We start from the raw sequence: 25,587 nt of genomic DNA, 5'->3' as shown, positions 1-25,587 counted from the left end.
ATAACTTGTTATTGATATCATTTTTCTGTATTCATTTAAGGTCCTTCTATTGTCAGATCACATTTTAGTTCAATTTCTAATTATTGCTAAATAATTTGTTGAATTTTACCACTTCATTTTATATTAAATTTATAAGCCCTCTTACTCTGTTGAGAGTGGATAACGGTGATTGAGGCAAATTTAATTGAATCTCATTCCACATTATTATTAGTAAGCAAGTAAGTTTCTTACCAGACTACACTCAAGCCTACTCCATGAATTATTGGGGAAAATTCTGTATAATCTACTTTTTCTTAAAAGATACTCCTTTTCATTGGATGGGAAATAAGAAAGCAGTAGTTTAAATTACAATAAGGTTTATTCTTTGCAGGTGGCACTAATTAAATATCCTTCTGATATTTATGAATACATGGTTAACAAAAGAAGAATAAGTAGGATATCTATTTATTTATGCATTCTTTTTAAATCCTACAGCTTTAAAGTGCACAGTTGTCTAAGGTCTCTTTGTATGGCTTTGAGTAGAAGAGTTGCTATATTGGGCTATCCTTTTAACTTTTCATAACTTTAGTTAGCTTGGCTTCTTTGTTATGTCTGTTCTCAGTAACACAGTGCCACTGTGTGCATCTCTGGAAGTGATCAATATTAAAGTAAAGAGGAATGCATTCGCTCTATTCACTCTTGTGAATGAAGAAGTGTGGGTTTGTCCAGTTTCAGTAACTTCCCACCAAGAAACCTGTCATTTTTACCACTAGAAGCAAAACAAACATATTCCTATTAATTTATTCATGATCACATCTTTGCTGCTTAAATATTGGCTTAAAACAGAGAACTTGTAATTTAGATCTGAAGTTAAATCTTCAATTTCCTACCTATCACAGTATCCTCTCCCAGAAGTCTATGAGAATCTTTTACAATCTTTTCATGAAAATGAGATTTCTAGATAAATAACTTGTTTATGATAATCCTCAGAGAATCTCATATTTTGGTCTTAGTTATGCATTAACTTGGCAGTTATAGGTTAAAAAACAAACAAACAAACAAACAAACAAAAAAACACTTTAAAATCTAGCTGATAGCCGTTTGCTCTTCCAGTTTTGTAAGCATTCATTCTACTAACCTCTCCTCCCCAGAACTGCACTAAACCTACTTTAAACCAACAGTGTTTGCCTTTTAAGACAACAGATCTCAACTGGTACAGTTTATGACTCCTGCATTACAAGACCTCTTTTCTAGCTGTATTTCTGCAAAATGAGTTTTCTGGAGTATGTTTCTTGCAGAACATATTATTTCACCCTTTACTTCCTCCCAAAAAAGTCAAGCATAAACAAGAGAAAATACAGATGCAGGCATAACAGATAGGAAATATTAATTTTTCTCCAACTGAAATAGAATCCTGCAATTTCAGCAGCTGAAATTTGAAAACTTTTTCTCTCAGAGAGTGGACAGGCACTGGAATGGCTGCCCAGAGAGGTGGTGGAGTTGCCGTCCCTGGCAGTGTTCAAGAGGCATCTGGATGAGGAGCTTCGAGATATGGTTTAGTGCTTGTGGTAGCAATGGTAAGGAGAAGATGGTTGGACTAGATGACCTTACTGGTCATTTCCAACCTTGTGATTCTATGATTCTATGAAATAATCCAGTTATTAGAAGATTTATTCTTGGGAAATATCTTGTCCAATCAATCTCTTATTTGAAATATCTATAGATTTTTTTGCCTGGAATCTCCCTTTGCTATTGAATGGTTTTATTACCTGCAAATGAAACAATTGAAAGTGTGAAGTGATTTAAAACAGACCATCTGTGAAAAAGCATAATGCTGGGAGCCCAGATTTTTTTTCCTCTTTCCTAATGCTCAACTAACTTCCTAACATTCAATCAAGAAACTACTTCTGGTGAGGAAAATTTTAAAAAATCACTTATTTTTGTTCAAAAAAAAAATATATAATTAGCTGATGGGAGGAAAAATAAGATCAAAAATATAATGAAACATTACACTTGCCTTTGAATATATATTTTAAAAAAAAGGAGCCACAGGTTTACAATTACTAATAAGGTGTTATCTTTAATAAAATAATTTGATATTCTGCAACTAAAGGAAGGTCCAACAGCACTGGGGATGATAAAGAGTGAACAGAGATTGGAAAAAGATCACATGAGTATCTGATGGTTATTTTAACAGCAGAATCTAATGCCAGATAGTCCTATAAACAACTTCTGTGAGTCTGTGAGACTGTGTCCCACTGCTTCTAAATGCAGTCATTTTTTAAACTCAAAAATCTTAGCAAGACACAGCTAGACATTACATACTAGTTACAGTCTGTCAGGAAAGGAAAGGGATAACGAAGGAGTTCAAGACCCCTGTCAGTTAAAGCAGCATGATAATAGGAAGTTTTGAACCATCAATCAAAAGGGTAAGTGAAGATGTCAATATTGATTGTAAGACCAACAAAGGATCTGTTTGCTAATTACACTGCTTTTGGAAATCTGTGAGCACCAAAATCTGGTAGTATCAATAACTTTCTGAGAAAAGACTAGAAGAATTGCTATTAACTTAATTCTTCCCAAAAAGGTGGGTGATATAAATAGTACACTGTCCAGATCAGAACTAAAAATGAGGGCAAGCTTTGCTGCTGCTGAAAATAGAGCCCACTGCCTGGATTAATGGGTCACAGGCTTTTGCCCATGTCTACACCTTATGATAAAGAGTGAAAATGTAAGAGAAATGTCATAAAAATGTGTTTTACCCTCAGCTACTAAGCTAAAGGAGACATCACAGTTAAAGTCTTCTTAAGAAACTAACAGGAAATTATTTTTTTTCTCCTCTATCTTGACCATTTATAATGTGTTTCAAAAATAGTTGGAGATAAAGGAAATAAAGCAAGAAAAATAAGGTGGTATGTAAAAACAGCGTTTCAAACTCTTAATTCATCTCTTTTATACATTTCCATATATTACCTTGTTTGATTTAGATCCTATTATGCTTTGATATCCTGTGTAATTTATATGTTGAACAAATTTAAGAATTATGACATGCATGATGATCTTGAAATATATCAGGATAAAATTAAATTGCTGAATTTCTGTAGCAGAACAATAGGTCACTGTAATGTAAATCTGTTGTGAAACTTCAGATATAAGATCTATGAAAAGAAAGGAATATTTTTAAGGGTAGTAAAATTTAATGGGAATAAACCACTAATAAAAAAATATAAAGTGTTGGTGGGATTTATTTTCTTTAAAGGCTCACCTTAAACAGATAAAGACAAGTTCTATTCCTTAAACAAACAACTTCTATTTCTTAAAAGGACAACTCTGAATAAGACTGAATAACAGAATATAGAGAAATAGAGTCCTAGCATTAAAATTTAGAGTTTCATTTCTATTCAGATCCTGTTTTGCTTCTCTACATTGAGAGCTATAGTCATTTGTTTCATTTGTGTCCTAATACAGTGAAAACTTGATCTATACATCCTATGGACAGACATAGCTAATCATATAGTGCGGATCATCAAACTCAGTGTCCCAAGGTTGTCCTTATACTCACCATTTCTAGCTTGCTATGTTGGCCTAGCAATCATAACACTGACTTTTGATATTGGTATCTGAGTAGCTGCAGTAACTTCAAGTAAGCACACTGTATTTACAGGGAATATAATTATCATTGCAGGCTATTATCAAAAAGGCATTGCATGATTATGTACACCCAGAGAGTAACTTTAAAGTCTTTTAAAATTGAATGTAAGATTTTTTTTTCATTTTTTTTTATGTCCTTAGAAACAACTTCTAAGTGAAAAAATACAGATTTGTTTTAAAAATACATCTTTTATTGAACGTATGCTTTTTGCTGATACTCTGCAGGGAGTGCTTTTCTAGAAAGCAGACCAAACAGCTTGTGTGCAAGTATTTGGGAACATAAAGCAAAACTGCCAAGACACTTTCCATTTTATTAAGTAGATAGCATTCACCTAGGATGCTGTTGATTTTGCTTTAGCTTGTAATATCCATATTGTTTCATATAACAATATCAATTGAATGATTTGAACCTACATTTTTTATAAGTCCAATTTTTAAAGTGTAAACTTCGTTTTCTTCCATATCCTATTTGTAGTTCATACATTACAGAAATCCCACGGAGGACTTCTGGCAGAATTCGTAATCCCTTCAAAACACAACATTTAAATGGAAAATGTCAGTGCAAAAAAAAAAAGTCAGTGCAAATACCTCAGATCATCAATATGCACTGAATATCTTCAAGGGAATGCTGACACGCTGACATGACTAAAGCCATAAAAACATGCATCAGTATTTCCAGACTGAATATTAAATTTCAATTCACCAGTCTATTTGAAGAATCCTGTAGAAATTTAAGATAAGCTGCAGTTCCCATTAACTTCATCAGTTGAAGTTTTGGATATACAGTGTACTTGGCCTCTTGAAGATCAAGAAACATAGAGTTCAGTTACTACCTGTACCTACTCTTATATCTGGAGTGAAGTGGAGAAAATAAAGAAGGTTGGAGTGAAAATAATTAATTAAAGGAGAAAATCATCTTAAAAAATAAATTTGAAACAAACCTGTTGATAAAAATACTGGGAACACTGTTGTTTCCAATCTGTTAAAGTAATGATGGCTCCTCTTTCTCCTATTAACTGTTCATATTCTATGTGGTCCCTTTCTGCAGATCATTTAGCACAATAGGCTAGTTCTCGCCTTTGTTCTCTCTCTGGGCTGCCTTTCTACGTTAAGAAAAATCATTTCTTCTACCAGCTGGCTATATTCTTAGAGTTAATACGTTTCCTTTTCTATTTTTGATTCTGATTACGAACCGAAGGTATATACAGTCTGTTTAAATAGAATGTCTCCTCTTGCCCAAGCTTCTCTTTTGTGTTTTTCTCTTTTATTATCTCTGAGATTTCAAGACAGGTTTAACACAGACTATGAAAACACACCTAGGGACTGAAGAAGTTAGAAAGGACAAGTTTTAGAACAAAAGCAATTAAGAAGTGTGAAAAAGAATGATAAAGCAGTTTGAAGTCCCTAGTGATAAAGACAAATTAAATATGTAAGCAATATTGCATTTCAAGTTCTGGCACGAAATTTGTCAAACGCACCTGTAAAAATGGTGCTTGCCTTTTCAAGGGCTGTTTGAACAAACGGTTGCCTGTTCTCTTATTACTATTTGAGTTTGGAGCTTTTGTTACAGTCTTGTTTGAATGACTGATGACTGTTGTTTGTGAATACTACAGCCAACACTAGCACAGAGCCAGTGGTGAATTGAAAGAATAGTCCTTTCTGAGGCAAACCATGCACATTTTCTAACACAGTATTTACTCAAAGAAATAGTAAAAAGTTGATTAATCTCACAGTTAATTAAACCTCAATTTGTCATAATTTTGAGATGAGCTCTTTATTTTCTGTAGTTGTACTAGTAATACAGTAGCTTCATAGATTGTTTGATTAATAGTTTAATCAGAGAGAATTTAAGATTAGAGAAAGACTTCATATCTTTCACTGTCCTGCTTTCTGTTAATTCTTCTTATCAGTGCAAGGAAATGATATCATCTCTTTTTCAAGTGAAAATAAGGAATTCCTCTCAAAATTGGAATAACTGCTTAATTTTATAAGGAAGCAAAAATTATGCTTCTTATGTAGCAGAATTCTGCCTGTTTTTTTTTTCAAAACATTTCTTTTCTCTACTGAAATGCATTCTGACTTTGCTACTGCCATAGCTGTCAAGAATTATGACTCATATCGACATGAAAAATATGTATCATTTTCTCTACAAAGAAGAAACATATAATTTGGTATTTACCATTTGTCATGAAAAAAAATAAATAAAATGAGAATTAGTTGCATGAAGACCTTTGAGATTACAAATACAAAAATAGATCTCATAATTCTAAATTTGCACTGCCCACAGTTCTTTGTGAAGCAAATGATAAGCACATCCAAAATTAGTGTCCTTGGTCCTAATGTCATTGTCCGGGCCACTCTCCATAATCTTTGAAAAATAACACTGATTATGAGAGGTATTTGAGGACTAGAGGAAAGCAACTATTATTCATATCCTCAAAAATGGCAAGGAGGACCTCATAACTGTGGACTGATTAGCCTCACTTCCAATCCTTGGGAAGGCGATAAAGTAGCTAATCCTAGAAACCTGACTTATGAAGAGCAAGGATGTAATTGACAAAAAAAAAACCAGCAAAATGTGATCAGTTTTATAAGCTTTTATGATGATTATTTTGTTAGATATAGTGAGAGCAGTAGATATTGTCTACCTTAACTTCAGGAAATTTTTTTACACTCTCTCCCTTAAAATCATCAGAGAAAAACTGACCAATTATGAGTTCGGTAAGAAGATAGTGAGTTGGATTGACAAATGGCTGAGCAGCCAAGCCCAGAGGGTACTAATCAGTAAATGAAAGTCTAATAAGATGTCTGTAAATAGTAATGCACTCCAGATGTCAATACTGTGTCCAATTCTGTTTAAAATCTTCATTAATTATCTGGAGGATCTGGTAGATTATACCTTCAGAAGTTTAGCTTATGTTACAAAACTGGGAGGAGCGGCTGATAGGCCAGAAGTTGTGTTGTCAACCAGAGGTTCTGTGACACACTGGAGAAATAGGCTGACAGGAACTTCATACAATTCAGCAAGAACTGCAATTTCTTTAACTGATGAGAAATATTCTCATGCCAGAAATTACTTGGGGATGCTCAGCTGGAAGGTAGCTTTATAGAAAAGGAGGTAAGTGTCTTAGAGGACATCAAGTTGAGAGTGAGCTGGTAATGTGCCCTTTCCACAATCCTTATCCTAGTCTGCATTAGGAATGAATTAACATGAAAAGGGAGGAGATCCTTCTCATTTGTTCAGCACTGGTGATGCTATACCTGGAGTAGTCTAGCCACCTCTAGGCTCCCCAGTGAACTATTGCCACTGGGGAGAATCCAGCAAAGAGCCACAAAGGGGTTCAGCTAGAGCATATATCTGGTTAGGAGTCTCTGTGTTCTAGAGAGCTAAGAGTTCAGCCTAGATAACAGGCTAGATAAGACTCTGGGGATCTCAACAATGTCTGTAAATACCTGAAGGATGAATGCAAAGAGGATGGAGCCAGGCTCTATTCACTTGTACCCAGTGCCAGAACAAGAAGCAAAGGACACAAACTTAAATGTAGAAGGATAGGTCTAAATATGAGGAAATACATTTTACTGTTACAGGGGTACTCTGGAACAAGCTTTCCATAGTAGTTTTGGAGTCATCACCCTTGGAAATATTCAGAAACTGTCTGTAAATTATCATGGGCAACTAGTGCTGGTTTACCCTGCATTGCATTGGAACAGGTGTCCAGATGTCTCTTTCAACCTCAAACATTCTGGGATTCTGAGGCTTTTTGCCAAATGCAAGTAAAAAATAAATGATGAGGATCAACCTACAGATTCAAAGTAAATACTTATTTAGTAAAACTAGAACTCAAAGGTTATGACACATTTGTAATTGATGTTACTTTGCCTTCCAGCAAGTAACAGACAACTAGAAACAAATCTAGAATTTCTCTCACTCTTATGCCTTTTGCTTTTAAAGTGGACAGCATATATCATAAGACTTAAGCTTTGTTTTTATAACAAAATCAGAAAAAAAATGAAGTATTATTTTTATCATACCAGCCGGATTTGAGACAAAGAGGATAGAGCAGTATTTCTCTAGGCTCAGGATTGCCACAGTGGCTAGCTAGCCATATCTTGTCACAGAATAAAAGAATGGCCAGTGTTGGAAGGGACCTCAAGGATCATGAATCTCCAACCCCCCTCCCACATGCAGGGCCACCAACCTCCTCATTTAATACTAGACGAGGCTGCTCAGGGCCCCATCCAATCTGGCCTTGAACACCTCCAGGCACAGGGCATCCACAACCTCTCTGGGCAGCCTGTTCCAGTACCTCACCACTCTCTCTGTAAAGAATTTCCCCCTAACATCCAACATAAATCTCCCCTCCCTCAACTTGAAAACATTTCCCCTCGTCCTGCAGTTATCTACCCTTTCAAAGAGTTGATTCCCCTCCTGTTTGTAGACTCCCTTTAGGTAATGAAAGGCTGCAATAATGTCACCCTGCAGCCTCCTTTTCTCCAGGCTGAACAAACCCAGCCTGTCTTCATAGGGGAGGTGCTCCAGTCTCCTGATCATCTTCATGGCCCTCCTCTGGACCCTCTCAAACAGCTCCCTGCCTTTCTTGTACTGGGGGCTCCACACTTGGATGCAGTACTCCAGATGGGGCCTCACAAGAGCAGAGTAGAGGGGGACAATCACCTCCCTGTCCCTGCTGGCCACACCTTTTCTGATGGAGCCCAGGATACCATTTGCCTTCCAAGCCGCAAGGGCACACTGCTGTCTCATTTTAAGTTTTTCATCTATCAAGACCCCCAGGTCCCTCTCTGCAGGGCAAGTGTCAAGGACCGCTCCTTCCAGTCTATATGGATGCCTGGGATTCCTCTGGCCCAAGTGCAAAACTCTGCACTTTGCTGTGTTGAACTTCATCAGGTTCACCCAGGCCCACTTTTCAAACCTGTTGATGTCCCTCTGAATGTCATGCCTTCCCTCAACTGTGTCAACTGCACCACTCAGCTTGGTGTCATCAGCAAACTTGTTGAGGGTGCACTCGTTTCCATCATCGATGTCATTGATAAAGATGTTAAAGAGCACCAGTCCCAAGACAGACCCCTGGGGGATGCCGCTCGTTACTGGCCTCCACCTGGACATAGAGCCATTGATAACCATCCTCTTCTGCAGCCTTTCAACCAGTTCCACCCATCAAATCCAAATCCCTCCAATTTGGAGATAAGGATGTGGTGGGGACCATGTCAAAGGCCTTGCTCAAGTCCAGGTAAATGACATCGGTTGCCTTTCCCTTGTCCACCACTGCCGTCACTCCATCATAGAAGGCCACCAGATTGGTTAACTATGACCTTCCCCTAGTGAAGCTGTGCTGGCTGTCTCCGATCACATGCCCATTCCTCATGTGATCAAGCGTGTTATCCAGGATGATCTGTTCCATGATATTCCCAGGCATAGAGGTTAAACTCACCTTGCTCCCTTTCTTGTAAATGGGAGTGACGTGACCCTTCCTCCAGTCATCTGGGATAAGGTACCTCATTGATGTCATTGATAAAGATGTTAAAGAGCACTGACCCCAAGATAGACCCCGGGGGACACCACTTGTTACCGGCTTCCACCTGGACATAGAGCCATTGATAACCATCCTCTGTCTGCGGCCTTTCATCCAGTTTCTTATTCATTGAGTGGTCCACCCATCAAATCCACATCCCTCCAATTTGATATTCTGATCTGTCTGATCTTCTCTTGAACTTCCAACATGAAAGCCATGACAAGCCATTGCGTGTTCTTATGAATAATAGGCAATATTAATATATTCTCCAAAGTTTTATGCTGTATTGCTTTCTAGTACCTTTTGTTCTGTTGGAAGCATGATGTTAAGGTCCTGTTCCACTGCCACTCAGCTAGTGAAATTTACGCATACTGAATCTGGATATATTGATATGACTTTTTTTTTGATATATGACTTTCTGGATATTATACTTGTTGTACTTTGCATTTATAGATAAAATAATGTTAATAACATGCCAGTATTTTGGCTACTGTTGAACCATACTTGTATAATGCTAAAGCTTTATATTTCTCACTAAAGCTGAGTACGATGGGGGTGGGCAAGAGGAAGGGGACAGAGACAGGACAGTGGACACCAAGTAACTGAAGGGATATTCCAAACCATATGACATGATCTGCAATAAAAGCTAGGGAAAAGGAGGAAAGGCAGGACATTAGGACAAATGGCATCTGTCTTCCCATGTAACTGTTATTGAAACCCGCCTGAACGCGCTACTGTGTGACTTAATCTAGGTGTTCCTACTCCAGCAGGGGGATAGGACTAGATGATCTTTCAAGGCCCCTTGCAATTCCTGACAGTCTGTGATTCTGTGATAATTATGCTTGACAAAGCCCTACTTTGCTGGAAATTTGCCTGCTGATGGGAAGTAGTGAATGAATTCCTTATTTCTCTGTGCCTGCCCAAGCAATTATTATCTATTAAACTGTTTGTAACTCAACCCAGAAGTTTTCTCACTATTACTTTTCCAATTCTTTTCTCCAGCCATGTGGAGAGGATTGAACGAGTGGCTGTGTGGAGCTGCACACTGCAGTTTAAGCCACACTGTCCAAAGCAATTGCTACATGTGCTGGCACTCTGCTTTTCAGGAAATTGCTGGACATTTCTCTACTGATGGGAAGTAGTGAATGAATTTGGTTTTTTGCCTTGCTTCTTGCAGAGGTTTTGCTTTTATCCTGACTCATGAGGTATTTTTCATTTTATTTTTCCTCCTTCTATCCTGTGAGGAGACAGTGTGAGGAAACAGCTGGATGAGAATCTGGCTGCTGTCTGAGGTCAACCTTCTAGAGGGAAAAAATATCTCAGTTCCTAATAGCAAATTTACTTTGCCCACTCAAGATAAATTGGAGATACTCCTATATATCCATTTCAAGCCCTCATTACACAGCTATAAAATACCTTCAGAGTTTTCCAGATACTTTATCTACAATGAAAAGACATTATAATTTCCATGACATCGCTGTCACATATCCTAACATACTCACTGGTTTATTAAGACCAAGTGTCTAGCATCTATGATGTCACCTAGAGCAGGGTCTTTTATAAATGCAGATTCTTATTATTTTACAACAGGCCAAATTGGATTAATATCTTCAGAGTAAGTGTTCTTAAATAACATCCATATTCCACCATGTTTGAATTCTTTTAAAATATCTCCTCCAATAAACATTCTTACTTCATATAATATGGATTTATATGTGATACAAAACACATGTTAAAAAGTCAAATTTTCAGGTTTCAGAAACTTACCTGTTTCTCTCAAGCATTACATTCAGAAAGAGTCTGTAGTAACAAAAAATAAAAGCTAATCTCTGCAATACCATGACTAGCAAGCATATTTCCTGAAGAGATTAAGATCTGGTTTTTCATCTGAAAATATATGATGGATATTCAAAGGATAACATAAAAACTCTTTTTTTGACAATTGTGTCACCCATAAACTAATAAAAAATATTAGAGATGGAGCAAATTTGGATTTTTATTTCTTTTGCACTAGTTCTCTTACTTAAAAGAAAAACTATCCTCATCACTATCCCCTTGAAATATGCCATAGTATTCTTCAAAAGATTCTGCTATAGAGGCCTCAAACTACAATACAAAAAAAACCATCCCTGAGAAGAAACTGTAATTTTGAGAAAGCATATGACTGAATTCCCTCCTTTTTATAGATAAACATTTGATGAGTACTACGGTGATTTCAAACTGAACAAAAGGCCATCCAAATTCTTTTACTCTAAATTTATTTCAGGTGCAAGCCTATGAGAAGATCCAACTCTTCACACTGCCAATAAGGAATATAGAAGTACATAATCTATTCCATATCTCCATCTAATGATAATATAGTTTGTAGCACAGTAAAGGGCTGAAACATATGTAATGAAGGAAATGATCATCGGTTTAACTTTGTACATAGCGTACAGCCTTTGTTAAGAGAACACTGTTTCATGATTGATTTGTACCATGCAATGCTTTCTGTCCCACAATAACCAGTGTCCTTAGTTCCATAGAAAAATGAATTTCAGATAAATTCATATATTTTTTAAAACCACCTTCAAATTCTCTCAGTTGTAATGTTTTGGGTTTTTTTTTTTTAAGATTAGAAAAACCTTATTTTCATATACAGTTCTTACTGTGAGAATCAAATCAACATCTGAATACAGTTTTTTATACTTTCAATGAATTTTATGACATTTTTACTGCATTTGTCCTTAAAAAACAAACAAACAACAACAAAAAAAAACCCACAAAACATAAAAATATAGTGCACATTTTCACTTTGAAACGCATGGCTGCTTTATTTACAGAGTTACCATTAGTCCTTTTCCGGGGACAGAGAAATATTTTACCATTTTACCATTAGTCCTTTTCCGGGCAGAGAAATATTTTGATTGTGAGATTGTTTTTCTTTTTTTATTTTTGCTGTTTTTTTTGTTCACATGTGATGCTAAGTATATCAGTTGGAAGTATATAAGAAGCAATACATTGGGAAAAAGACTGTCTCACACACAGAATTTATACAAATGTGTTTCATATCAGTCATAAGATAAATCTGATCCTTAAGAGGAAAATTTAAAAGCAAAATCATACACTGACTTCTTAAACCTTTCAGAGAACTTTCTGTTCTAACTTATAGAAATGTATTTTACTCTCTCTCTTGTTAGAAAATTTAGGCATTTGTTCTGTTTTCTCCCAGAGCGTCTCCAAATTTTGAGGGAAAATTCATTCCTAGTAAAAATGTTAAGAAAACAAAAATGAAACTATAATTTTTATATTAATTCATTTCAAAACAAAGTATTCTACACTGATAAAGAAAAAACAAATTGTATCCAAAGTCCACCAAAACTTTTGTCTTTTCTCTGAGGACTTTTAGTTTTAATGAGCTCTTCTTTCCTTTCACTTGCCTCCTTAATTGTCACATATTTTCCATAATTAACTGTGGCTGATTCAGCAGGGAGACTATGATAGTGTTGGAGGTGAAGTTTGGCTATCTAAAATGTTGCAGTATGCAAGTAAAACTAAACAAAAATAAGTATGTTTCCTATACTGCTCCACATCCACAAATCTAGCCTGCCTGAAACCAGTAACGGTTTTTTCACTACTTTCAGTGAAACCACTTTTCAGAAATATCTATAATCTTTGTTTAGTTTTTTGTCAGAGGAGGTGACATCAGCAAGAGATTAAACTACAAATGAAATCTGTTATTGATGTTTTCATTTACCCATATGTTAATCAGAGAAATTCAGCCTCCTAGGCTTACAATCTGGTGACTTTCAGCAATGTTAAATTCAAGTATGTTTCACAAGAAATAAAACCAACAAAGCATATACTCAGTGTTCTATGGCTGAGTCAGGGTTTTTGTACTGGAGAGGGATGGGAGGAGTATGCTGATGGGGTGAACTCTGTAAGCAGAGCCCAGCACTGTTCCACGTCACATCAGAGCTATGACTTCTCTAACAGGGACACACTGCTGCCAGAGCTGAGCTGTGAGCAATGCTGGGAGTGCTTTGGGAGGGCATTTTTAGAAATTGGAAAATCTGCTGCTTAACTGCAGATGGGAGAGAGAGGTGAAAGTGAGAGAACAGCTCTGCAGGCACCAAGGTCAGTGCAGAAGGAGGGCAGGAGGAGCTTCAGGCACACAGCAGCAGCTCCCTGCAGCCCAGGAGAGGCCCACAAGGAGCAGGCTGTCCCATTGCAGCCTGTGGGCACTGCATAGTGCAGATTCTACCTTTAGTTTGCACTAAGTTTCTCATACCTCTAGTCTGTTGGAAATAGGTAGTAAATTGCATTAGCCATCTTTATGCTGAGTTTGTTTTGTGCCTGGCAGTAACTGGTATGCCATTTCCCTGTCCTTATCTCAACCCCTAAGTCTTTTTTGACTGTATTTTCTGCCCCTCTTCCTTTAAAAATGAGATATGAGAGAACACCGTAGTGGACTTCAGCTTCCTGTCAGTGCAAAACAACCACAGAATTATGTGAATTTATATCTTCATGAGAGATGCTATTGAAGAAAACAAATGTTAACATATGTCACTAATAACTCATCTTCAAAGTAACTTTATGACAGCTAGCAAAAGATGACTGAAGATTTGCAGGCACTAAATAGCATGAGGATTTGCAGACACTAAATAGAATTAGTGTCTGCATAGAATTATTCTATTATTCTCCTGAAACAGAGATATATATGTATATATGGAAATTAATATTTTATTACTTTAATAGCAATTTTATATTTCTTTAACATCATTTACATGGCTAAAGGATGTGTATAGATAAATTTTTTCTCAATGAACAGTTAACCTTATGTTCTAAATACTGTTACTACAAAATATCATTACCTTTTTTTTTTTTTCACAAAAATAAATACGTCAATGGGACAGCTTTCAAATATGGATTATGAAGGAAAATAGAAAGTGGACTCTCAGATGTTTTTACATTCTCTGTATATACTTGAGGTTTTGTAGTGAAAAAGAAAATTCTTACCCTTTCATAGTATTTAGATAATAGAGAAATTTCTTTCCATAAACTGGATTTTGACTGTAGCTCTAGCAAATTGATGGAGATAAACTGTATCTGTTTACCAGCTAAATGGATAACAGGGAGATATCACAGACCAATAGTTACTCTGAGGATACATTTGTTCCTGTAACTCTTTCAAACAGCATCTGTTGTTGGAAGTAAGAATATGGCTGCACGTTTTGGTTGCATGGCTGAGAGCAAATCTGTTAAATTGCTTGCAAGATGGAAGCTGTTCTGCACTGAAAACTCATGTGATGCTCCATGATTTATCTGTATAGGAGACTTTTCAATACAGTGCTGACATAAGTAAGCAGCTGAAGATATTAAGTTACTTTGATATGTGGAAACTTGCAAGTTTAGTTTCTTGTGGTTTATTTTTAACTGTTTCAGAAACAATAAAAACTTAACTTTGAGGATCTTCAATGACATGACAACGAATACTCACTGACATGAATACTCACTGTAATTAAGAAGATCTTAAAAAATTAAAACAAACCCACACAACCAAAAATAACTGCGGTCTTCAATTCAGCTAGTATCTAAACTACAGCTCAAAAAAATCTTTTTGTTGCTTTCAAATGTTTGAGACACTTCTTTCTGAACTTCTCTACTGAAATAATCTCTCTTTAGATTCTCTTCATTCACTTCTGTGATGACCTAATATTCATCTTCTTCCCCTTTCCCCAGTTTCCGAAAGTTACATTCTCCTTCCTGCTTTTCTCCAAGTGATTCTTGGCTTATATATCAGTCACTGCATCTGTCACACCACAAGAAAAAGATAAGAATGTGACCCTAGGGAAGCACAGCAGGTGAGCCATTGGAAGCGTTAACAGAGTTCACCTAGATAAGGGATGAAATTGTTTTCATTTCTAGGTGATGGAAGGGTTGGGGATTTTTTTCTTTTCTTTTTTTTTTTTTTTTTTTTTTTTTTTTTTTCTGTTGCAAGTTATTGAGGATGGCAAGTTCTGTTGCTGGTTTCCTGAAGTTCGTATCTGCATAGAAAGTTTGGAAGAAATTTTATCTGAAATGATTAAAATGATGTATCTTCCTGCTTCTTAAAGCTAGACATCTAAATGTTAATGAAAATTACAAGACACTGTAGCGTAATAAATAATACATGACAAGGTGTGTGTTACTGAGAGATAACATGCATCTCGGAGGCACAGTGACATATGCCTTGGAGTGTCTTAGTGTAATTATAAAATGGCTCAAAGTTAGAATTTTAAAAAGATGATTCCTGTGTTCATAGCTGTCCAGATGAGAAGCATGACTAATTTGTTACCATAATAATTACAGACAGATTTAGAAGGGGAAATATAATATTGGCTTGCTGTTCTGATAATTGCCATAGTTTTCTGATACAAGCATTACATTTATTGTTCTATGGGACTGGAATCCTGCCAAGGTCTCTTAGGACAGACTTAAATAGTACTATAGCTGGTATTGGCAATCTGAACTCCTTCTCACTAGCAAAACTTGAATTTGAATTGAATTGAAATTGAATTGAAATGGAATTAACTGATTCAAATTTACTTCCATTCGGCAATCACAATTTGATTGTCATATATTGATAATCCTTGATTGAGTTCCAGATTTTATCTCTTGGTTTCTTAAAGAGCAATGATATCACTCCTAAACTTCTGGATATTAATGTAAATAAGAGACTTCCTTAGAACCATTAAGTTATGTTCAGTATAGCTAGTAGGAAGAGGTTACGTTATACATTTTCAGTAAGTAATTATCCCTGCCTCCCTCTTTTTCCTGTTTGCACCACAAGGAGAGGAGGACTGCTGGGGTAATAACTAGGTACTGAAATTCTGTTCACAGTGTGCTCTGGGTACATTGCTGTGGTGACAGCACCTCTGCCTCTCAGATGAGTATTCCAAATAGAGACATGATTGGTGTATTTTAGGGTGCTAGGAACAAAATGCTGCACTTTTTTATTATAATACCTGATATGATTGGGTATCTAAGTTACAGAATATCCTATTATTGCATTTATTTTGATAAGCTGAAGTGTTAAAGTACACTTGGATGTTTATGTTTCAAAATGATGTATCTGTTTTCTTTTTCTGTAGAGTAATATTCTTGCCTCTAAAGTAGAATTAATTGGCATGTTAGAGTAACACTAGAAATCTACCTCTGTTATTTGAATGTACACCAGTCTACACAATTAATGTATCCTGATTTGTATGTGCTACGTTATGAGTAGTTAAGAATCTCCTTTGTGCAACAGTCTCTTGTGTACACCTAATAAAGTACAGTTAGTAGAAATATACATCTCTCATAACCTCTTATCAAACTGTGTGAAATGAGTTAGTGATCTCATTCCTTGTCATGGTAATGTATTTCCAGTCCTAAAGAATTCATAAGATCAAGCTCACATTTATGGAATGATCATGAAATTGTGATGACAAACAATAAGCACAGTAATAAATTATTACAATGATAAATTAGTTACAAGAAAAATGCAACGGGAAAAATGATAAATTAGTAACAGGAAAAAATGCAACAGGAAAAAAGAAATTCTAATACTGGGATTGAAATGCTGCAGAGCATTAGTGTTAGCCTTGGACTTCTCCTTCCAAGAAAAGAATGGCAAGAATTACAGTCACCTAGAGACTACAAACACTTCTGCAAAAAACACAAGAACTTTTGAACTTGTTTTGTTCTCTATTGTTCTTATTGTTGAAAAATATAAGAAATTACAATGTGTAAATGCAATGAGTAAAAGAATAGAATATTGAGGAACAGATTCCTTGGCTAAGAGATGAAGGAGGTAAAGATGTTCATGTTACCTAACAAAAGTCTGCTGAATTACCAGTCTAACCTCCTAAAATTCTTTATTAGATCAACACTGGGAGAGGGTGATTCTCTCAATGGACAGATAATTGAGCAACCTAATACTTTCTGTCAGTAAAAGATACAAGGGAAAACTGTTTTAACATAGATGAAATGTAAGCTATTATAAACTAAGCATCTAAGACTAGATTATCTTGCCTTATACTGATCATATTAAAAAGTACCTCAGAGTGTGGATTTGACTGTATTTCATGTTCTGAGTGTTTGTTTTTTTTTTTTCTGAAAGCATCATCCTTTATTGAATTTACTGAATATGAGCTTTAGAAAGTTAAAATAACAGACCAAATAAATAAAATGGCATTACTGTAAGATTACCATTGATTTTTTAAAAGGAATGTAATTTTATTCAGTATCTTAGCAGGTAAAGAAGTACTGCAAGTTTTTTTTGTTTGTTTGTTTGTTTTGTGTTTTTTGTTTTTTTTTTTTAATTATTATTATCATTAAGCATTCCTGAAGACCAAGAACCTCTAACTACAGGAACTACATTATCATAGGTATAATTAAAATTATCATGCCAGTGGTGACCATATTAAAATGTCCATGTTAAAGAGCAAGCTAAATGCAGCTGATAGGCTTTGTATTAAATGTTAACAAATGTACAAAGCTGTGATAATTAAAAATGAGATAGTGAGAAATGGTTACTGTTTTCATGTTGTGTGTTGTAACAGTTGATATGATCTTAGAATGGATAGTATTTGTTTTATTCACAGAAGAATGCCTGAACATCTGGAAAGCTTAAGTCGGGTCAAATAAACCTCTCAGTTTGTTCTTACATCCAAGGTATGAATCAAGCATTTTGAAAGACATTAAAAACAACAATCTAAGGGAATGCTCATCAGATGAGTATCACCTACAGCAATATTTGCTCAGAGGGAACAAGAATCGTTACAAGCAGATTACTGAAATTAGAGAAGTACTCGTGATTATATAAATTAATATCTCAAAAGAAGTATATGTCTGAGAAACAATGCAGGCCATGAAATCTACAAAGATGATCAGGGGACTGGAGCACCTCCCCTACGAAGACAGGCTGAGGGAGCTGGGCTTGTTCAGCCTGGAGAAAAGAAGGCTGCAGGGTGGCCTCATTGCAGCCTTTCAATACCTAAAGGGAGCCTATAAACAGGAGGGGAATCAACTCTTTGAAAGGGTTGATAACTGCAGGACGAGGGGAAATAGTTTTAAGTTGAGGGAGGGGAGATTTATGTTGGATGTTAGGGGGAAATTCTTTACAGAGAGAGTGGTGAGGTACTGGAACAGGCTGCCCAGAGAGGTTGTGGATGCCCTGTCCCTGGAGGTGTTCAAGGCCAGACTGGATGGGGGCCTGGACAGCCTGGTCTAGAATCAAATGAGGAGGTTGTTGGCCCTGTATTTGTCAGGGGGTAGGAGATTCATTCTAGACACCATAAGGAAAAAATATTATAGAATCAATATACCGTATTTTTTGTATTACTTGTTTTTAAAAAAATAAATAAACTTGATGACACTGTAATTGATGTAGGGAAATTCATCCAGAATGTACATGCAAATGATAAAACATTACAATGTTTCAGTATGATAGTAGATCAGAATAAATATGTATTATTTAGAAGTTTATTATACCACATTGACCAAGCCTGACAGACTTTCTATGAATCCCGACAGTATTTCCATTAGTTTTAAATGTCTAACCCACAGTGGATTTTTCTATTATTCAGAGTCCAGTAATAATAATCATATTATGTAAATATTATAAATGTATAAATAAAAAATGAATATTTTGGTTGTGGTAATCACCATTTTTCATTGCAAAATTAATACATCTTTAGGTCAAATACAAAATCAAAACCAAAACAGAAACTGTATTTAAGTGCAAAAAAACCCTCAGAATTTCTGAGTGACCCCATGGAGAAGCTCAAGTGCCAATATAGCTATAATATAGAAGTAATATATATGTATGTTTAATATATATATATTTTAATATATATAGAAGTCTTGTTCCAGGCTGTTACCGGGTAATTTTCTTGACTATTTTCTGTGACTCCTCCTTGTTTGCACCTATACAACTCTATCAGGTAACAGAAAAGCTCCAAAGTAGCTAATTTTCTGCCTGACCGTGTAGATAACCTTTGTTTATAACAATGTCTTTTCTCCTTTCAGATAAATTACGACAAAAAGGAATGTACGTCATCATACTTAATCAGAATGGACAACCAGCCTCTATCAGCTCAAAGTTTTCAACTTCTATGAAGATACTGTATAAAGCTGATAGTTAAAAAAAAAAGATGTAGTTACTGTGAAGAGATGTTCGATGAAGTGAGATTTCAAAAGAAAATTATTCTAGTATTTACTATGAATACTCCCTAGTAATTCCAATACATAGCAAAGGAATACTAAAATCACAAGTTTATCCCATCATAAATAAAATAAATAGAAATTTAATGTAATACATTTTTTCTTCCTTCGATCTTTGACCACTGAATTCGGGTATATATTGATCTTGTCAGATAAGTACAGGAAGAATCTGTAAATTAGAAAGCTTGAAATACATCAGCACTGCTGTTTCAGGAGACAATTTGTTAATATAACTGTCAATTTGTTAATTTAACTCATCACTGAGCTGGTATTATAATATAGCTGAAAAATTGATAGCTTCATAGAATGTCATCTCGGGAAGGGCTTTTAAAAAAATGTGAAAATGTAAGCCATGTGATTTAATTAGTCACAAGTTTGAGCCCTTCATTTAGCAGGACAATCATAGTAACTGAATTTATACATTATTCAACTGATTTTCAGGAAACATTCAATTTCCAAAACATTGTCTCTGAAAAATTAATCCAAAATTACAGCAAATCATAGAATCATAGATTCACCAAGGTTGGAAGAGATCTACAAGATTATCCAGTCCAATCATTCACCAACTATTAATACTACCCCACTAAACCATGTCCCTCAGTACAACATCTAAACTTTCCTTGAACACCTCCAAGGACAGTGACCTACCTACACCACCTACCTGAGCAGCCAATTCCAGCACCTGACCACTTTTTGGAGAAGACATTTTTCCTACTATCCAACTTGGATCTCCCCCGGCGAAAGTTGAGGCCATTCCTTGTAGTTCTATCACTAGTTATGCAAGAAAAGAGGCTGACCACCACCTCACCACAACCTACTTTCCGATCACTGTGGAGAGTAATAAGGTCTCTCTGAGCCTCCTTCATACTAAACAATTCCAGTTCTCTCAGATGCTCTTCACAAGAACAGCAGGTATTACTCAAACGTCACATGTTAACAGACAGATTTGTTTATATTTTATGATCAAGGTAGACCCATATATTTTATATATATATGATTCTAGCCAAACTTAATAATTAAGGCCAATTAAAGCCAAATATTCTTTTATGCTGGATGTAAAGGAAGAAAGCAGTGTTAAAAACCAAATCTTACTGCTGTTGAACCCATGCAGCTAATAGAGCTAATTATTTTTATAAGTCCAATTAATGTATTAATAATATAAGGGTTTGCATTATCTAATTAATATGGCAAAGTCTTATAATTAGCACAGTCGCATTCCTACACATAAAATTCCTTGCACCTCCCACTTTTCTGCCTGGTGTTTGCCCACATTCTCACTGTCCCCAGAGAAAGGCTGACAGTTCCAGTCTTCCTCAGAAAGAAAGGAAGGAGAGTTCCAACTAACATCTTTGCTAAGAGGAACATGATGCTCTGTTAATACCATCTTTCTCAGTACTAAGTCTGCATGGAGCTATTTTTACATTCTTTTCTTAATACAGTCTGCTTTCTTCTTAATGGTTTCCAGATAGACTTTTATAATTAAACAGCTGCCTCTCCAAGTTTTGAATCTCCTACAGGGTAGTTTTGTCTTACACTAACTACCTAGATGACCAAGCGATTACCATTTAAGGTGGTATTTAGAGATGTTAAAACAGGTAAGAAAATAATCCTTTCAATTACTAGACAATTCTCAAAACAAATGAAAATCAGCTTAGACAAAGGAAGTTCAGAAAGTTCCTGAAATCTTCTGATAGCAGGTTAATAGGCCTGTATCTTTCTGCTAATAATAAAAAATGTCATAGTTAGTTGGCTGCAGGAACATGTTTCCCTGATGATGGCATAAAATTAAGAGACTTCTATTCAATTAATAACTGCCATAGGCTACCAATCTGTGCCTCAATGTCCTATCCTCTAAATGGGAATGTTGGTACTGCTTTACTTCAAAAAGATATTAAAGATTAAAATAATGTCATCTATGGTAGGAAGAGGCCTGTGAGTGTATAACATAAATATCTGACTCGAGAAAGGCAATCAACTAAAAGCAATACACACAAATAGAGTTATGGCCCTTTCAAGAGCATATCTTGGGAAGGATGACAACCTCCTTCAGGGTGACCTCATCTTCAGTGGTAAGACAAGAGGTACAGAGAAGGGCAACTTGACATGGATGGAGCAGCTGTCATATGAAGGGAGGCTACCATTCAGAGGAGAGGACTGAGGGAACATGGTCTTCTGAAGAGTTCAGAATCATTATTAGACTAAATAAGATGCAGAACTGTTGATCTACAAATCCTAGAACACAAAAACTAGGAGGCACTTTACAAGGGTAATCAGAGAGTATTTTAAAATTGATAGAAGAAATTACTTCTTTATGTAATGGGTAATGATTTTCTGGAGCTTGCTTCTGTAGGAAGCTGTGGAGGTAGATAGAACCTTCTGGTTCAAAGAGAGAAATCCGCAGACAAATTGTAAACAAATACTGGAATGCTGTCCACAAAACGTCACTTCTGGATGCTAAGGGATCACAGGAAGAGTAGATTTGCATGACCTCTCTAAAATGTTTTCTATTGCAAGTGTCCAAGGCAGAATTCAGGGCGAGGCAGAGCAATGCTTATGCTTTATATTTTTAGGTACTAAATTGGTAATCAGGATTGTGTCTGTCTAGCCTTTCCTGATATCAGGTATCATGGCAAACTTCCTGAAACAAACCACCTTATTTCAAGCCCTGCTACTACAAAGTCAACTGCAAGCAGGTTCCCAAGTTTCCCAAAGCCCCATCAAGCCATTCTTTCCCTTTTATATTCGATCTATAGTTCTGCATGTGTGACAACAACTGCTGAATGTGATTTAGATCCATTCAAGTGTAGTGAAACAAGCACTCAAGGCTTCTTGTTACATTCTAATCTCAAATATTAAAAGACAGGATGGAAACAACTGCTACAGGTTCCCTTGTGACAATAAGCTCTATGTTTTGCATTTTCCCTAGAACATTCAATTCTTTTTAAAAAAGAAATCTGAGATTTTAAAGCAAATGTGTCTGTATGATTCAATAAAAAAAAAGTTTAAATGCTTTTTATGACAGTTTAATGTCGGAGAATTTACTACAATTTGTCAAATGAAAGAATTAATGTAAAGCAGAAGCCTTAAATCATATTGTCCCGACAGTTTATCTTACTAAAACTGTGTCTTTATACTCCTTGCATACATGTCCTTATAAAAGCCACTTAAGATGATTTTCAGCCAACCTCAGCTTCCAAAGTCACATGAGCCCTGGAGGATTACGTGAGCATTTGAAATTTAATTTTCCTGATGTATTGTCATAGCACCATCACCTTGCAAAGACAAGAAAAGCTTCAAGAAAAGACTCAAATGCACAGCACACTATCTTAGTTCGCTTAATGATTACAAGCCGTCTCTAACCTTATCTGCGGGAAGTCTCTCTTCACAAATGATTGTTGTTGCATCTCTTCAAGCCAACATTAGATCTAGCTGTAGATAATATTCAGTAAAGCTTTTATTCCACAAAACTTCTTTACAAAATGTCTCTCGGTTTGGTTGATCAATTCCATTGGAAAACCTTTCCACTATGGACTAACACAATAGAAAATAGGGCTAAGTAAAAATACACAAATCATAATCTTTCAGAATAGCAATACTGCATGTACCACAGAGAGATAGCATTTAAACTGCATGCTAATGAGATTTGCACTACATAATTAATGGTTAATTCTCTCTTTCTCTCTCTCTTTTTTTTTTTTTTTTTTTTTTTTTTTTTTTTTGTAATTAATGTATCAGACACCTTTTATGTGAAAAGAACTGAAATCTGGTCTGTATCTGTTGTATAACATGGTGTAGCTCTTTGTGAGTTTTCACAACATCACACATATATTTTTCCCTGCTTAGATAAGGTCACAGCAAAGCATGTAATTCCATACTATTAGAACATCTCAAAACTAACAGTATTTGGAGAAAAGCTGTTTCTTGTTGCCAAGCTACATACTAGATTACATTTTGTTATTGTGATGTATAGGATGTATTTTGTTTTATTTCTGCTTTCTATAGATAATGATAGAATTTTTTTTCTTATTATTCATAAGGTCCTTTAGTGAAAAGTATTATCAGCTGAGTGTCCACCTGTACTTCTATGCATTTGAAGATCATGCACATATTGAATTATGGCCCTGCTTATGCAACTAGTTTACAGTCACACTTAAAATGCTTGCAAAGTAGCACCAGAGTTTGTTCCCAAAAACTGTTTCACATTTTATGCACTAAATAACCTCCCCAGTCTGTTTTGTACTAAAGGAATTTAGTATCTGGATTTCATCAACCCCTTTCTATTACTGAACATTTCTGTGAGCTAGGAAAAATTAGTTATTAAATTCCTTTTCTTTCATCTAGTTATTATTCAAGAGAATTGAACATTTTAGAAGACAGTAAATTGTAATTTACCTTATCTGACATCGCATCACCTCAATGCAGTTCATTTTCGAAAGGAACAAACTGGCATTCTGGACAATTGGAGCCAGTTCTTCTGATGATGCAAATTAAACCAGTTTGAGCTGTCTTATTTTACACTGACTTGGAATATAACTCATAAATTTTATGTTTGATCAGAGATAAAATGCATTTCAGAGGCTTTAATTGTTACTTAAATGTTCTCATTTTTATAACAGAAACACTTGCATGTTGTTACATCTAGTAGAGTAAAAAATACCCAGATCAAATTTTTTTGATCACAAATATGAGTTAGAAAAGCTAGAAAATTACTATATGCCTGCACATTTTGTATGAGTAACAGAACGTAGCAATTTGGAGATTCTTGCCTTTTAAATGACTACCTTGCAAACTTTGTGAAGGCTTTGTTTTTAAGGTTTCTAATAATCCTCTCTGCAAATCTGAACAATATCAAGGGAGATTGTTCCACTGTTTTAAAGACTGTTTCCTTCTTTCAGTATAAAGTTTTATGTATCTATATGTTTCCTGGTTTGCTAACGTTAACTTTTCTCTTGGAATTGCTGTAAGACAACTGTAATGATGTGAGAAATAAAAAATTCCCATCCATTTCAAGGTTAAAAAGAGCATTAATTATTTTGCATAATGGCCCAGTGAGGCAATTCGTATATACATCACAAAACTACAAATCCCTATTCCCCAAATACTTGCACACACCAATACTTTGAATGGATTATTTATCTCAACCCCAAAGCAGATTTTCATCATTATCTGATATACCCAGTGGTAGCTGAAAAAAATATGAGAACAGTCTCTGAGACTGGAAGAAAGCATTTTAGTTGATATACATTCCCAGCCATTTTCTTATATTCATAAATTTACAGTCACACAGATATATTCGACAAAGCACATTCAATTCCTGCAGCCTGAAAAGTGACTGGAAAGCACAATGACAGTCTTTTTTTCCAAAAATAGAGCTTCACTGCATTTTGTACTGTCCTGAATGAATGCTCAGCATAGCGCAGATTTAAACATAGTGCAGAGTGATTTAAGCTTCAATATTCCTCTCCACCCTACAGTTCAGAAAACTTCTTTTCCCTTAAATTTTCTTGCAAGACAATGCAAATGGTACATACTTTTCTGGAAATGAGAGGCTAGTTGCTGACACTTTGAATATAGAAATTAATTAGCATTTCCATAGCCATGTAAATAGGAGTCCCTGAAGGCATGCAATGGAGATAATGAACATCAAGATTAACAATACACATTACAGACACCGGACTATTATTACACTTTAATGACATGCAAACGAAAAGTCTTCAAGTAGTCAAAAGATGCTGTGTAATGACAGGCTTCTCTGGGCTATAAATTGGATTAGGGAAATACAGTGCTGGTTCACACAGATATGCAGCACAGATTGACCTAGCTGACTATCTTGCAGGGGAACCTTTTGGAAAGTGAGACAGCGTAACATACATAATCATAAATATTTCTCACTCATGTCCGGACTTCCAGTAGTCATTTAGGTTGTTTTGGTGGTGGTGATGGTTCGGGATGTCTTTTTTTGTGACCATGTAACACATTAATTGCAAATAGTAGTAATCGGTTTGCTGAAAAATGCAAAGTAGCGTTGTGTTATATCCAAAAGAATATCACAAATTCCAGATATTATATTTGTCTTTTCTCATCTCTATGACCCCACTATCTATGGGCTCTGTTTCACAGTTAATCTAAACACTTGCTCCAAGTAGGATTTTTTAAATTAACCCACTTTAGTTTATTCACAGCCTGATTAAACAGATAA

This window comes from Tetrao urogallus (genome assembly GCF_951394365.1).
Source record: "Tetrao urogallus genome assembly, chromosome: 3".
In the NCBI taxonomy this organism is placed as follows: Eukaryota; Metazoa; Chordata; class Aves; order Galliformes; family Phasianidae; genus Tetrao; species Tetrao urogallus.
This window is presented reverse-complemented; position numbering follows the sequence as displayed.